Source organism: Callorhinus ursinus, unplaced genomic scaffold, assembly GCF_003265705.2.
Source record: "Callorhinus ursinus isolate GAN/ISIS: 27379988/994484 unplaced genomic scaffold, GSC_fseal_2.0 scaffold14, whole genome shotgun sequence".
In the NCBI taxonomy this organism is placed as follows: Eukaryota; Metazoa; Chordata; class Mammalia; order Carnivora; family Otariidae; genus Callorhinus; species Callorhinus ursinus.
Window position 1 is genome coordinate 24,722,376 of NW_027397076.1, and position 16,319 is coordinate 24,738,694.

Below are 16,319 nucleotides of genomic sequence, written 5' to 3' on the forward strand. Positions count from 1 at the left end.
AGGTGAATCACTTTTTAGTTTTTCCAATTCAAATTACAGATGATTTTAAATTCAATCATGAAATATTTTTAAATACTTTGTGTATATGGCACAAGCTTCAGATTTGACAAAGATGTTGTAATACTTTTGTAAACATTTTTAAATTACATATTATAAAGTGTTTAAGATCTGCTTCTGAGAATTCCTTCAACATACAGCAGTGGAAAACAGTATTTGAAGACAATGCTATGAGAAAGAACTTGTAAACTTACAATATTAAAAAAGCTTAATTTTTAAGGCGCCTGGATGGCTTAGTTGGTTAAGCGACTGCTTCCGGCTCCGGTCATGGTCCCGGAGTCCTGGGATCAAATCCCACCTCGGGCTCCCGGCTCAGTGGGGAGTCTGCTTCTCCCTCTGACCCTCTCCCCTCTCATGCTGTTTCTCTCTCTCTCTCTCTCTCAAATAAATAAATAAATAAAATCTTTAAAAAAATAAATAAAAAGCTTAATTTTTATTTATTTATTTTTATTTTTATTTTTTTAAAGATTTTATTTATTTATTTCAGAGAGAGAATGAGAGACAGAGAGCACGAGAGGGAAGAAGGTCAGAGGGAGAAGCAGACTCCCTGCTGAGCAGGAAGCCTGATGTGGGACTCGATCCTGGGACTCCAGGATCATGACCTGAGTCGAAGGCAGTCGCTTAACCAACTGAGCCACCCAGGCGCCCTAAAAAGCTTAATTTTTAAAGAGAACTATAGGTCTTTCAAAAGTTTCCATTATGCTACAAAACACATTTAATTTTACTGGCAACATTATAGTGCATATTTCACTGCAACACCTGCTAATGGTGGCGATAATTCAACAGCTATGCAAAGAGAACTCCTTCAGTGCCAGCCATTAATGCACCATATGCTGAGTTGGGTCTGACTTGATCTCATTTATGCCCGATTTTCACCACAGTTTAAACAAAATATGAGATGGTTTTAAATTTAAATAATGAAATGTGAGAATATCACATCGCACAACTTTGGTTGCAACTGAGGTAGAATATAAAAATCAAGGAAATAAAAAATTCACCACTTCCAAGTTATCAAAAACAATGAATAAAGCCTTACTTATTACTCTTGGCAGTATAAATATTAAACCCTCTGATTAATTAGACATGAAGATCTATCCATTCTTCCTTTGAAATATATCTCAAATATATTCTTTCTGCTCCATTTCTAGATGGCCACCTCAATTCTACTTATGATTACCTCGGGTCCTAATTATTATAGCTACTTAGTATTTAAGCCTGAAGTCTGTCCTCTTCATTTCTGCCTGCACTGTCATATTTTCTTGGAGGAACATTTTTATTTACTACTTCCCTGCTCAAAAAACTTTCAATACCTTTGCCATTTCTTGGGATAAATTTGAAACTCCTTAGTTAAGTGATCAGGGACCACTATTTTCTGGCTATTCCCACATTTTCCCATTATAATCCAGAATTCAGTTTTCCTACTCATTGTTTCAGACTATTCTCCACTGTTATGTCTTGGTGCATTTGCTCATTCAATCACTTCCCAATGAATTATAAGGTTCTCCACTCTCTCCTTCAGCTCAGTTAAACTAGGGTCACCCTATATGAACAAGCTCAAATTATGTATTCTTTTTGGTAACATAACTAGCAACAATCCTTTCTAATTTTGAATTTCTATAGCCTGTATCCTTCTTCCATTCGTTATATCATCACTGCTTTTAAATAATAGTTGTTTGAATAGATATAGGTTCCAGGAAACAGAAATTATACCCAAGTTTTTGTGTAATTCTCAGATCCTACACATACTTATCTTACGTATAACAGATACCATATAATAGATAATGTACATCTTACCTACTATAGGTGGTGAAAATAGAAGGAGTAAGACCAATTAGAAAGTTATTACAGTAATCTAGAGGAGAGGTTTAGACCTGTGGTGACCTTGAGGATGGTGAGAAGTGAGAGAATTTTAGATATATTTAATGGTAGAGACTACAACATTGTTGAAGGACTGTATCTAGGCAGTGTGAGAAAGAGAGACAACACTGCCTCCAAGATTTCTAGCCCGAGCAATGCAAAGAATATGATTGTTATTAAGTGGACTATAGTTTGGGATTCATCAGCATATAGATGGTATTTAAAGCCATGATGAGATCACCTAGGTAGTAAGTATAGATTAAAAAGAAAAAAAAAAAAGCATTCCAACAATTAGAGCTCTGAAAGAAGAGGAATCAGCAAAATAAACCAAAAAAAAAAAAAAAAAAGAGAGAGAGAGAGAAAGGGGGAAAAGGTATCTTATGAAGGACTTTGCTTACGATACAAGAGAAAAAGGATCTTCACTTGAGTGGGTAAACTGTGTAAAACACTGATGACAGGCCAAGTAAGATGGTTGAGAACTGACAATGGGATTTAGAAACATGGGTCATTAGTGCCCCTGAAAGGGTGGTTTGATGGAGTGATGGAAGTAAAATCTGATTGGAACTCAAGAGAAAAAGGGAAAGAAATTGGCAGCATTTTCAAGGAGTTTTCCAGTAAAGAAAAGAACAGATAAAAGATAGTTGAAGGGAATATGGGGTCCCAAAAGGATTTTCAGAATCTATGCTCTTAAGGACTCTGGTACATCGTTTTATTTAAAAAAACTGAAAAATGGCCATTGAGGAACTCACTAGGTGGTAGAGGAGTAGACACAAACAACTAATTGTACTATCAGGTTCGATCAGAACAGTAAATCACTGATTAAATCCTATGGGAGAAGAGAAGAGGGTGAGAAGGAGAAAAGAAGAATATCACAGAGATGTCTTCTAAACTGGGTTTTAAAGAGTGCTTAGGTTTTACCATCCAGAAGCTGTGGAAGGAAATGGTGGCAGAAATGGGAAGGATATTCCATGTAGCTAGAGGAACTTCAAGGATGCATACCAGATATAAAATTAATTGCATGAGAAACGATGAATAATCCAGTGTGCATGGGCAGATGAATAATCCAGTGCGCATGGGCAGCTGCTTGGGGTGCAGAGGGGGAAAAATGGGGTGATGAATTAGACTGCAAAGGATCTTAGTGACAGATCAGAAATGGTCTTGAATGCCATAATAAGTATATTTTATTGTTTGAGTATAAAGAAGAGGAATTATCAAACATTTTGAAGTTAGAAAAGTGACATGACTATTTCTGAAAGATAAATGATGGGACTTGAAGAACAAATTAAAAGGGGGCCCTCTGTCAGAATAAAGCATGGTCAGCATGCTAAAAAGGAATTAGTAGTCTTTCTTTTAATAAAAGTGAATGCAGTAGCTCTAATTAAAATTCTACTCAAGTGACTCCAACACCACCCACATGTTTTTCCAAAAATACAATTGCAAGAACATGGTTTACATGTAGCACTTTCCAAAGAGGCAACACTAGTGTAGGAAATTTTAGGAAAATGTGAAGTAGATGTATACCAAATAAATGAAAACAAGCACATGCAGGACAGAAAGTGACAAAATCCAGTTTCTCCATCACTACAAAATACTTATAAAATTAATTATTTTGTGCCTTTTTTATGCTAATACATATTGAAAGACTTGAGATTCACAACATAAAATGTTGCTGAAAATGGCAAATGGTTAAGGGAACTCCAAAAATCTTCAAACTACTCTGAAATTTAAAAGACCAGACTTCCTAAGTTCAATTTAGCCACACATTATGGATTAAGTAATTAGTTTTAATTTTGTGAGTCAGTTTTTGTGATCCGGTTTATAACTTTTCTATTTGACTATAGCAAAATCAAAATAAAAATTAAACTAGGTAATATATAAAGGTATCAAAAATTATAATATTTATTGTACAGCTGTATACCATACTCATTATGAAAGAGAATAACTGTGAATAAAATATATATATTTCCCGTGCTCTCTTTCTAGGTGTTTGAAGAGATTTTTACACCATGAAATTCCTTCTTTGACATTTTATTCCCCTTAGAAAGTTTCCAGATAAGGACTAATTATAAAATCAAGAGTTTTCTATAAATTATTGAGTTTGAACATAAATGTTAATGCTCAATCACAATTAAAATTAATAGAGTAAAAATGCTATCATTTAAGTCCATGAAAAAGTTTACTTCTAATCTTAGGCTATGAACAATTACACTTAAACTTTTAGAATAATGTTTCAGATAGTCTAAAAGTACGTATCATTTGCACACTATTTTAGTCAACAAGAAAACAAATTAACCAAAATGAGAAAGAAGTAACAAGGTAATCTTATTTTCTATCTTTAGCATTCATACTTTTTTTTAAATTGAGGTATAACTGACATACAACATATTAGTTTCAGGTATACAAGGTAATGATTTGATTTTTGTATACACTGTGAAATGATCACAAGTCTAGTTAACATGTATCATAGTTACAAAAACATTTTTTTTTCTGGTGATGAAAACTTAAGATTTACTCTCTTAGCAACTTTTAGTAAGCAATACAGTATTATTAATAAACAATAGTCACCATGATGTTTATTATAACCCCGTAACTTACTTATTTTATAATTGCAAGTTTGTATCTTTTGACCCTCTTTACCCATTCTGACCACTCCCCACCTGCCTCTTCTCTGGCAACCACCAATGTGTTCTGTGTATCTACAAGCTCAGTTTTTTGTTGTTTTGCTTTTTTAAGATTCCACATGTAAGTAAAATCATATGGTATTTATTTTCTCTACCTAATTTCACTTAGTATAATGATATGCTCAAGGTCCATCCATGTTGTTAGAAATGGAAGATTCCATTCTTTTTTATGGCTGAGTAGTATTCCATTGTGTGTGTGTTTATCCATTCATCCATCAGTGGACACTCAGGTTGTTTCCTTATCTTGGCTATTGTAAATCATGCTGCAATAAACATAAGGGTGCAGGTGTCTTTTTAAATTAATGTTTTCATTTTCTTCAGATAAATACCCAGCAGTAAAATTGTTGGATCATAAGGTAGTTCTATTTTTAATTTTTTGAGGAACGTCCATACTGCTTTCCATAGTGGCTGCACCAATTTATACTTCTGCCAACAGTGCACAGGGTTCCCCTTTTTCCACATCCTCACCAACACTTATCTCCTGTCTTTTTGGTACCACTCGTTCTAACAGCTGTGAGGTGATACCTCACAGTGGTTTTGATTTGCATTTCCCTACTGACTAGTGAGGTAGAACATCCTCTAACATGCCTGTTGGCGATCTGTATGTCTTCTTTGAAAAAATGTGTATTCAGGTCCTCTACCCATGTTTTAATTGGATTGTTTGTATTTTTGCTATTGAGCTGTACGAGTTTTTATGTATTTTGGATATTAAGCCCTTACTTGGATATAGGACCTGCAAACATTCAGTAGGTTGCCTTTACATTTTGCTGATCATGTCCTTTGCTGTGCAAAAACTTTTGAGTTTTATATAGTCCCACTTGTTTTTGCTTTTGTTGCCTTTGCTTCTGGAGTCAGATCCAAAAATTCACTGCCAAAACTGATGTCAGGGAGTTTATTGCCTGTTTTCTTCTAAGAGTTGTATGGTTTCAGGTTTACATTTAGGTCTTTAATCCATTTTTGAGTTAATTTTTGTGTCTGGTGTAAGACAGTAGTCTAGTTTTATTCTTTGGCATGTAACTGTCCAGGTTTATTGAAGAGACTCTCTTTTCCTCATTGATATTCATACTGCCTTTGTCATAAATTAATTGACCATATATGCAAAGGTGTCTATCCATGAGCTCTCTAGTCTGTTCAATTGTTCTATGTCTATTTTTATGCCAACACCATGCTGTTTTGATTATTACAGCTTTATAATACAGTCTGCAATCAGGGAGCATGATGCCTCCAGCTTTGTTTTCCTTTCTCAAGATGGCTTTGACTACCCTTCCATATAAATTTTAGTATTATTTTCTATTTCTGTGAAAACTTCCATTGGAATTTTGATAGGGATTGCACTGAATCTGTAGACTGCTTTGGTAGTATGGCCATTTTTACAATATTAATTCTTCCAATTTATGAGCATGGAATATCTCTCCATTTATTTGTGTCTTCTTCAATTTCTTTCATCAATATCTTATAGTTTAAAGTGTACAGGTCTTTTGCGTCCTTGGTTAAGTTTATTCTTATTTTATACATCTTGATGCAATTGCAAATGGGATCATTTTCTTCTCATTCTGATAGTTCATTGTTAGTGTGTAAAAACTTAACAACCTTTTGTATATTGATTTTATATCCTGCAACTACTGCAGGATTTTATATCCTGCAACCACTGCAACTACTGCAACTAATACTCATGTATTAGTACTAATAGTTTTTGGTAGAATCTTTAGGGTTTTCTCTCTATAAAATCATGTCAACTGCAAATAGTGACAGTTTTACTTCTTCCTTTCCAATTTGGGTGTCTTATTTCTTTTTCTTGCCTTATTTCTCTGGCTAGGAATTCTAATACTATGTTGAATAAAAGTGCTGAGAGTGGGCACCCTTGTCCTATTCCTGATCTCAGAGGAAAAGTTCTAAGCTTTTCACTATTGAGTATGATTATTAGCTGTAAGCTTGTCATATATGGCCTTTATTACATTGAGGTACATTTCCTCTATACCCACTTTGTCGAGAGTTTTTATCAAAAATGATGTTCAATTTTGTCAAATGTTTTTTCTACATCTATTGAGATTATCATATAATTTCTACAATTCATTTTGTTAATGTGGTTGACTTTAGTATCCTTGCTGGAGAGAGATTCCAATCAAGTTGACCTTGATTTACAATCCTAATAAAAAGATCTGTGCAACTCAAATCATATTAAAAATATTCCAAAGAATGTAAATTCACAAGCAGCATGGGATAGTGAAAATATTTATGGACTATGAATTCAGCCTAATCCTAGTTTTTCAGGCTCTCTGACTTTAGGCAAGCTTTAACTACTTGTATCTTAATTTTTCTTATCACTACAGTGAAGTGACTATAATAGATGCTGTGAGTATAACATGCTGCTCAACTAAGCCTGGGGTGTAGCCTAATAAGAAATTAAAATTTTACTGCTATTGAACACAAACATGTAAGTATTTATAAAATATGTATAAAGTACAAAGAATGTCAGTAAAATGAACTCTTGTACCCCATACCAAACTTAAAAAAGAGAACATACCAGGATATTGAAATCCCCATGTACCCCTTATCTTTCTTCCCCACCTCATCTCCCTGACTACTCAAACGTCCCCCCTCCCATAAGAAACTACAATACTGAATCTTGTTTGTGTTTATCATTCTTATATTTTTTATTGCTTGTCATATATTTATGTCCCTAAATAATTATACAGTTGTGCTTGTTTGAATTATACAAATGGCACCATCCTGTAGAAGTTTTTCTATGACTTTTATATTCAGAAGATTCATCTACACTGATGCATGTAGTTGTAATTAATACATTTTCACCGTGGCATAGTATTCTACAATTTATCCATTCTCTTATTAATGAACTTTTGGTTCCTAGATTTTTGCTCTTATAAATATTGCTGCTATTGGTCATTCTTGTAGATGTCTCTGGGAGCACATGTACAAGAGTTTCTAGGATATATACTTAGAGAGGCTGAGACAGTATTTTCAACATTAGTAGGTAAAACTAACTAGGCAACTAGGCTTTTCAACTTTATTGGTGGTGCTAACTTGTTTTCCAAAGGACTGAAAACTAACTTTCTTCCTTCTCACCAGCAACATGGACGGTTCTAGGTGATCTACATTCTTGCTATCATTTGATAGTGTCAATTTTCTAAATTTTTGCTTATTTAATGGTTTGAATTGGAAATACCTAAATTCTCCTTTTGTGTTTCTCCTTTACTCCCACAACAGTTCTAAGAGCACACTCACAATGCTTCTGACACTGGATATGGGTTAAGGGCTCAGTCCTACTAGATTGCCTCCCCACTGCAGATGCCAACTGCAAGTACTAGTTCCCTAGGTTACTTACAATGTCTGTCCAACCTGGCTACAAACTTTAGGTTCCCATGACTTTCTCCTCCCCCTCGGATTCAGTTGTTTCCTAGAACAGTTCACAGAACCCAAGGGAACACTTAACATCTCCCAGTTTTTTAAAGGATATGATAAAGAATACAGATGGATAGCCAGAGGAAGAGATACATAGGGCAAGATCAAAAGACTAATCAAGTCTTTTCACTATTTTTCTTTAACACAGATTAGTTCTTCCACAAATTTGCAGGAATTCTTTATGTATTTTGGCTGTTAGTCTTTTTCTAGTTACAGGACTTGCAATTAGTTTCTACCAGTGGTTACTCTTCTTTCCACTCTTTCTATGACATCTGAAAACAGAAGTTCTTAATATGGATGTGACTGAGGGGCTCCTGGGAGGCTCAGTTGGTTAGGTGCCTGCCTTCGGCTCGGGTCATGGAGCCAGGAGAGAGTCTGCTTATCCCTCTCCCTCTGCCCCTCGCCCCACCTTCACTTGTGCTCTCTCTTGTGCGCATGCTCTCTCTCACTCTCTCTCAAGTAAATAAAATCTATTAAAAAATATTAATGTGACTGAATTTTCAATCTTTAATTTTAAGATTTGCAGGTTTATATTTAGTTTGAGAAATCCTTCCCCTATCTCAAGGTCATAAAGCTATTCTTCAATACTATCTTCTAAAAGTACCATAGTATCGCCTTTCACAGTCAAGTTTTTGACCCACTATGGATTTTTGTGTTTGTTGTAAAGTAGGGGTTCAGATTAATCTTTTTTTGTGTAGTGAGCAGAATGGTCCACCAAAGATGTCCACATTCTAATCCCCAGAACCTATGCATATATTACATGGAAAGAGAAATTAAGGTTGCAGATGTAATTAAATTTTCTAATCTGCTGAGTTTAAAATAGAGAATTCTGGATTATCCAGGTGGCCCAAGGTAATTTTAAGGATCCTTTAAGGTGGAAGAGAGAGACAGAAAGGATGTCAGAATTATAGAAAGATTTAAAGATGCTATGCTGTGGGCTTTGAAGATTGAGGAAGGAGCCATAAGCCAAAGTATGCAGGGTCCTCTAAAAGTTGCCAAAGGTAAAGAAATGGATTATCCCTTAGAGCTCCCAGAAGAAATGCAGCCCTGAAGTTACCTGACTGTTGCACAGTGAAATCCACTTTGGACTTCTGACCTTCAGGGGGCTAGATAATAAATTTATGTGGTTTTAAGCCACTAAATTTGTCAGAATGTGTTATAGCATCAAAGGAAACTAATACACTATATAACTGTATAAATTACTGTCCTAGCAGTCCTAATGACTACTCTCTCTTCTAATGATAACAGATGATATAACAAAAGGTTTGTTCTGCACTATTAATTCCACTAGCCAGCCAATAAGGCAATCATCTAAATCACTATAGTTAAAGAAAAATGCTATCATTTGGTAAGCTCAACCTTGTTTTTCTTCTTCAGTAATGTCTTGGCTTTACTTGCTATTTAGCTCTCTCATGTATATCTTGAAACAACTTACAAATTCTGTAACACACACAAACATACATGCATACACACACTAATACACTTTGGGGATATTCATTAGATGTACTGAATTGCAACAATCTAACAATCACTTTGTGAAGAGCTGACATTTTTACAATATTAAGTCTGTTTATTCATTAACATATTATATTTGTCCATTTACTTAAGAGTACCCTCTCAACTAGTAACATCCAAAAAAAAGGCTCTTGTGTTCCCAAAGAATATTAATTTTTAAGGATGGCCTCACTGTTGCAAGAATTTAGCTGTCCCAGTACTAAATGATCATGCTGGTTAACCCTTAATTAACTCTGGTACCTGGTCAGGTACCCCCATACCTCTTTCTTGACAAATGTGACGCGTATCCATCATTATGGTATCACACAGAGTATCTTCACTGCCCTAGAAATCCTCTGTGCTTCACTTGTTCATCCTTCATCCCATCCCAAGCCCTGATCTTTATATTCTCTCCATAGTTCTGCCTTTTCCAGAATGTCATATGATTAATTCTAAAGTACACAGTCTTTTCAGATTGGCTTAGCAATATACATTTAAGTATCTTCCATGTCTTTTCATGGCCTCATACCTCTCTTTTTTTTTCTTTCTGTGAATAATGTTACACTGTCTAGATGTGCCACAGTTAATTTACCCATCTTCTTACTGAAGGATATCTTGGTTGCATCCAAGTTTGGGAAATTATGAATAAAGTTACTATAAACATCAGTGTGGAGGTTTTTGTGTGGACATGTTTTCAACTCCTTTGGGTAAATACCAACGACTGTGATTGCTGGATCATATGGTAAGAGTAGGTTTAGTTTTGTAAGAAACTACCAAACTCTTCCAAATTGGCTGTCTCATTTTGCATTCCTACCAGCAATGAATGCAAGTTCTTATTGTTCCACAACCTTGCTAGCATTTAGTGTTGTCAGTGTTCTGGATTTTGATATTCTAATAGGTGTGTAGTGGTATCTTGTTGTTTAACTGTACTTCTCTGCAATTTCTCTATTCACTTCTACATGGGGTTAGTGTACTTTTTAAAAAGATTTTATTTATTTGAGAGAGAGAGAACACAGAGGGAGCATGAGAGGGGGAAGCAGACTACCCGCTGAGCAGGGAGACCAATATGGGGCTCGATCAGAGGACCCTGGGATCATGACCTGAGCCGAAGGCAGACGCTTAACCAACTGAACCACCCAGGCACCCCAAGAGTTAGTGTATTTCTTAAATTTCTTGGACTCATGTCTTTTCTTACTATTGCTACTGCCCTATTTGCTCTCTCCTTTTTTCTCAAACTACAACTAACATGTATGTGAAGCCTATTCACTGTAATCTCCATAGCTTAGTCTTTCTTTTGTATTCTCCATCTTTCTGTTTCTTCATGTTTCACTGTGGATGTTTTCTTCTGACCTGTCTTCCAGTTTACTAATTATTTCTTCAGCTGTGTCTACAATGCTATTAATACCACTCACGGATTTCTTAATTTCAATTATTTTATTTTTCAGTTGCAGAATTTTCACTTGGGTTATTTTTTTGTATGTTTTGGTTCTCTGACAAAATATTTTCATTTCAACATACATTTTAAGTAGTTTAATAAAAATTTCTATTTTAGGATAATTGTAGATTCACATGCAATTATAGGAAAGAATTCAGAGAGACTGTTATTTTCTTTATCTGGTTTCCTGAAATGTCTCATAATTTGAGACTGGCTTTTTTTCACTCAGTATAATTATTTTGTAGTTTCATCCAGGTTGTTATATCAATAGCTCATTCCTTTTTATCACTGGGTAGTATTCCATGATATGGATTAGCACTGTTTGTTTATTTGTTAAAGGGCATACGGGTTGTTTTCAGTTTGGGATGCTATGAATAAAGCTGCCGTAAACATTCATATACAAGTTTTGTGTGAAGATAACCCAGCCTCTGTTGACACCTTGTTAGTGCTACGAGTTCCAGCTTCCCACAACTTCTCCACTGATGTTGTGGTAGGGGTGGCCTTGTAACTCCTGGGCAATGGTGAAAATCCTGACTCTCTACTACTAGGCCTTCTCTGATGCCACACTGGTGGAGAGTGTAACACCTTTTTACTGTTGGGTGGGCAGAAGTTCAGATCCCCACATGGTCTCTGACACTGTGGCAGTAGTGGTGGGGTGCTTGTTACCACCTGGTGGGGAGGAAATCCTAGTTTCCTACTTGTCCTTCTCTGACACCATTCCATAACTGGTGTTCAGGAACCTCATTACAGTGTGGCAAAGATGGAAGTCTAGGCTCTCCACTTGGCCTTTGTTGACATGGATTGGGGGGGCACAATTTTTTATTTGGTTTCTGGCTGCAATATGGTAGGTCTATTGAAAGGTTTTCCTGTGCCTCCCTCTTTCCTGGTCCTTTGGCTAGAAAGAGAAGGGTTTTTTCTTACTGGGGCTTTTTTTTTTTTTTGGCATGTGCCCAGTGGCATTTCTGTATTGCAGTTTACTTCAGCTCCAATACAAGGTTTTTAAGGCAAAAAGAAAACCCAGGGAACTCCCACTACATTGTTCATTGGGTCCTGAGATCTTAGCTAGTTTGCTTTATTCTCTTCAAGACTCTTTCAGAGTCTTCTTATATTTTATAGATAGTTCTAGATTTTTAATTGTAGTTACCAGGAAAAATAGAAAAATGTATATCTATTCCATTTTCCCAAAGTGGAAGTTTCTCTGGTTATTTTTTTCCCCCTCTGGTTGTTATTTTAAGCTATTCTCTGAACTCCCAATTAGTCCATTTCTGTTGCATGTAGTTTACCTTGGTTTTTGGTCATGTCCTATTTCATCATATGGCTGGTTATTTTGGGTTGCTTGCTAAATGCTATATATAGCAAACTATAGTGATAATTTGGGCCTAGATATATACTATATTTGTCCAGAGAGGATTTGCTAATAGTAGGCAGCTAGAGAAAGTAGTAATATGAAATACTTTAATCATAGCTTCAGATAATTCCAAGTGGGGCTTTAGAGCATCTTAGGACTATTTCATTTATAGTTCACCTTTACTCATACTGTAGACCTAACTCAAGATATGAGTGGTGTGCCTGGCCAATGGAGTCCTCCTCCTAGGGCAGGCTATGAACTTTAACTTTTGTCTCACTAGAACTGTTACTCTATTGAAAGCTGTGCTCACCTTCTCTGTCTACTTTGTTAACTGTCAGAAAGCTGCCTTTTCAAGAACTGGCAGATGCTTCTGGGGAAATGCAGCCCTAGAAGAAGCTGGGCTTAACTCTCTTGATTCCCACCTTCTCTTAGGTATTTGCCCTGTAGTTTTTGTTGTTGTTGTTGTTTTCCATTAACAAGAAGTATTTTAACATGTAATTTTGACTTAACAACACACAGTGGCCTGATTTTTTATAAGTGTCTTAGAAAAGGATTCACTTCAAGTATGAATAAACTAATTTCATAAGATACATGGTGACATTCAAGTACCCACATAAACACAGAACTTATCTTTTTTTCCTAGTTTTATTGGGAAATAATTAGCATATAAGTTTAAGGTGTATAGCAGGATGGTTTGATTTACATATATTATGAAATGATTATCACAATAGGTTCAGCTATAACATCCATCTTCTCATATACATTTAAAAAAGAAAAAAAGGAAAAATTTCTCTTAGGATGAGAACTCTTAGGATTTACTCTCTTAACAACTTTTCTATATATCATATAGCAGTATTAGCTTTAGTCATTGTGTTGTACATTATATCCACAGTACTTATTTATCTTATAACCTAAAGTTTGTACCTTATAGTCACCTCCCTCCAATTCCCCATCCCCCTGCCCTCTGCCCTTGGTAAACGCAGATCTGACTTCTATGAATTTGGTGGTTTTTGTTTATATTTGCTTTTGTTTTGAGATTCCACATATAAGTGAGATCATACAATATTTGTCCTTTTCTGTCTTATTTCACTTAGCATAATGCCTTCAGGTCCACTCATGTTGTTGCATATGATAAGATTTCCTCATTTTATGATGGCTGAATAACATTCCATTATCCCTTCATCCATCGAAGGACACTTAGGTTGTTTCTATATCTTAGCTATGGTAAATAATGATGCTATGAACATGAGGTGCAGATATACTTTTGAGTTGGTATATTCATTTCCTTCAAATATATTACCAAAGGTGAAAATGCTGGATCATCTGGTAGTTTTATTGTTGATTTTTTTGAGGATTCTCTATGCTGTTTTCAACAGTGGTTGTACCAACTTATAATCCCACCAACAGTGCTCAAGGGTTGTGTCCCCTTTGGTCCCTTTTGTCCATATCCACGCCAACATGTTATCTCTTATCTTTTTGATGATGGCCATTCCAACAGGTGTGAGGTGATCTCATTGTGGTTTTCTTTAATATTTATTTATTTATTTGAGAGACAGTGTGTGTGAGAGCAGGGGAGGGGCAGAGAGAGGGAGAGAGATAAACTCAAGCAGACTCCACACTGAGCATGGAGCTGATGCAGGGCTTGAGCTCACAACCCTGAGAACATGAACTGAGCCAAAATCAAGCTGGACACTTAACTGACTGAGCCACTTAGGCACCCCAGTCTCATTGTGGTTTTAATTTGCATTTCCCTAATGACTAGTAATGTTGAGCATCTTTCCATGTACTTGTTGGCCTTTTGTCTATCTTTGGAGAAATGTCTATTCAGGCCTTTTGTCCATTAAAAGTTTTGTTGTTGTTATCAAGTTGTATGAGTTCTTTATATAACAGATATATGGTGTGCAAATATATTTTCCCATTCTGTAGGGTTTTTTTCACTTTGTAGATGGTTTATTGTGCTGTGCAGAAGCTTTTTAGTTTGATGTAGTCTCATTTGCTTCTTTTTTATTTTGTTGCTTGTACTTTAGGTGTCATAACAAAAAAATCATTACCAACACCCATGTTAAGGAGCTTTATTCCTATGTTTTGTTACAGAAGTTTCATGGTTTCAGGTTTTACACTGAAGTCTTTAACCCATTTTGAGTTAATTTTTGTGGGTGGTGTAAGATATGGGTCCAGTTTCATTCTTTTCCGTGTGAATATCCAGTTATCCCAGCACCATTTATTGAAGAGATTGTCTTTTCTCCATTGGGTATTCCTGGCTCCCTTGTGAAATATTAATCAATTATATATGCTTCAGTTTATTTCTAGGCTCTCAGTTCTGTTCCACTAGTCTATTGGTCTGTTTTTATGCCAGTACCATCTTGTTTTGATGCGTACAGCTTGAAAGCAGGAAGTGTGATCTCTCCTGCTTTGTTATTCTTTCTCACGAATTCTCTGGCTACTCAGGATCTTTTGTGATTCCATATAAATTTTAGGAGTATTTTTTTCTATTTTTTTTAAAGTCACTGGAATTTTGATAGGGATTGCACTGAATCTAGATGGCTTTTGATAGTATTTACATTTTAACACTATTAATTCTTCCAATCTATGGACACAGGATATATCTTTTCATTTATTTGTGTCTTCCTTGATTTCTTTCATCAGTGTTTTGTAGTTTTCAGAGTAGAGATCTTTCACCCTCTTAGTTAAATTTATTCCTATTTTACTGTTTTTGATACTGTTGTATTTGCATTTCCCTAAGTTTAATTTTCAGAAAATTCATTGTTAGGGTATAGAAACACTACTGATTTTTATGTTAGTTTTGTATCCTGCAACTTTATTGAATTCCGTTTCTTTCACTGAATATTTAGGATTTTTTATATATAAAATCATGTCACCTGCAAATAGAGACAATTTTACTTTTTCTTTTCCAATTGATTCCTTTTATTTCTTTTTCTTGCTTGATTGCTCTAACTAGTGCTTCTAGTACCATGTTGAAAAGTGGTGAGAGTGGGCATCCTTCTTTTATTCCCGATGTTAGCAGAAAACCTTTCTACTTTTACCACTGAGTATGATTTTAGCTGTGGGTCTGCCATCTATGGCCTTTATTATGCTGAGATAAATGCCTTCTATGCTGAACTTGTTAAGAATTTTATCATAAATGGATGCTGAATTTTGTCAAATGTGTTTTCTGTGTCTATTTACATAATCATGACTCTTCCATTCTATTAATATATCACACTGATTGGTTTGCATATGTTGAGCCATCCTTGTATCCCTAGGATAAATCCTACTTGATCGTGGTGAATGGTCCTTTTAATGTGCTACTGAATTTCGTTTGGTAGTATTTTACTGAGAATTTTTATATCTATACTCATCAGGGATATTGGCAAATAGTTTTCTTTTCAACAGTGTCTTTTTTCTGGTTTTAGTATCAGGATAATGCTGGCCTCATAAAATAAGTTTGGGAGTGTTCCCTCCTTTTGGATTTTTTAGAAAGTTTGAGAAGAATTGATGCTAATTCCTCTTTAAATGTTTCATAAAAGGTGCACCTGGGTGACTCAGTCAGTTAAGCATCTGACTCTTGGTTTCAGCTCAGGTCATGATTTCAGGGTGGTGGGACTGAACCCTGTGTCTGGTTCTGTGCTCAGCACAGAGTTACTTTGGGATTCCCTCTCGCCCTCTCCCTCTGCCCCTCCCCCCACTCACGTGTCTGCTCACTTGTGCACACACTTGCTCTCTAAAATACACACATAAATAAAATCTTTAAAAATAAATCAATAAATGTTTCTTAAAACATCACCAGTGACGAGAGTTGGTCCTGGAGCTTTCTTCATTGAGAGGTTTCAATTACTGATTCAATCTCCTTACTGGTAATTAGTCTATTCAGACTTTCTATTTATTCCTGATTCAGTCTTCATTAAGTTGTACATTTATAATTTTTCCATTTTCTAAGTTGTCCAGTTTGTTGGCATATAGTTGTTCATAGTAGCCTCTTTTGATCCTTGAATTTCTGTGGTATCAGTTGTAATGCTTCCTTTTTCAT

The 16,319-nt window shown here is 35.5% G+C and overlaps 1 protein-coding gene across 7 annotated transcripts in view; it reads right to left on the reverse strand.

Moving 5' to 3' along the window:
• Positions 1-16,319, reverse strand: part of METTL25 (methyltransferase like 25) — a 182,604-nt gene that overhangs the window by 91,429 nt on the left and 74,856 nt on the right. The window lies entirely within an intron of this gene.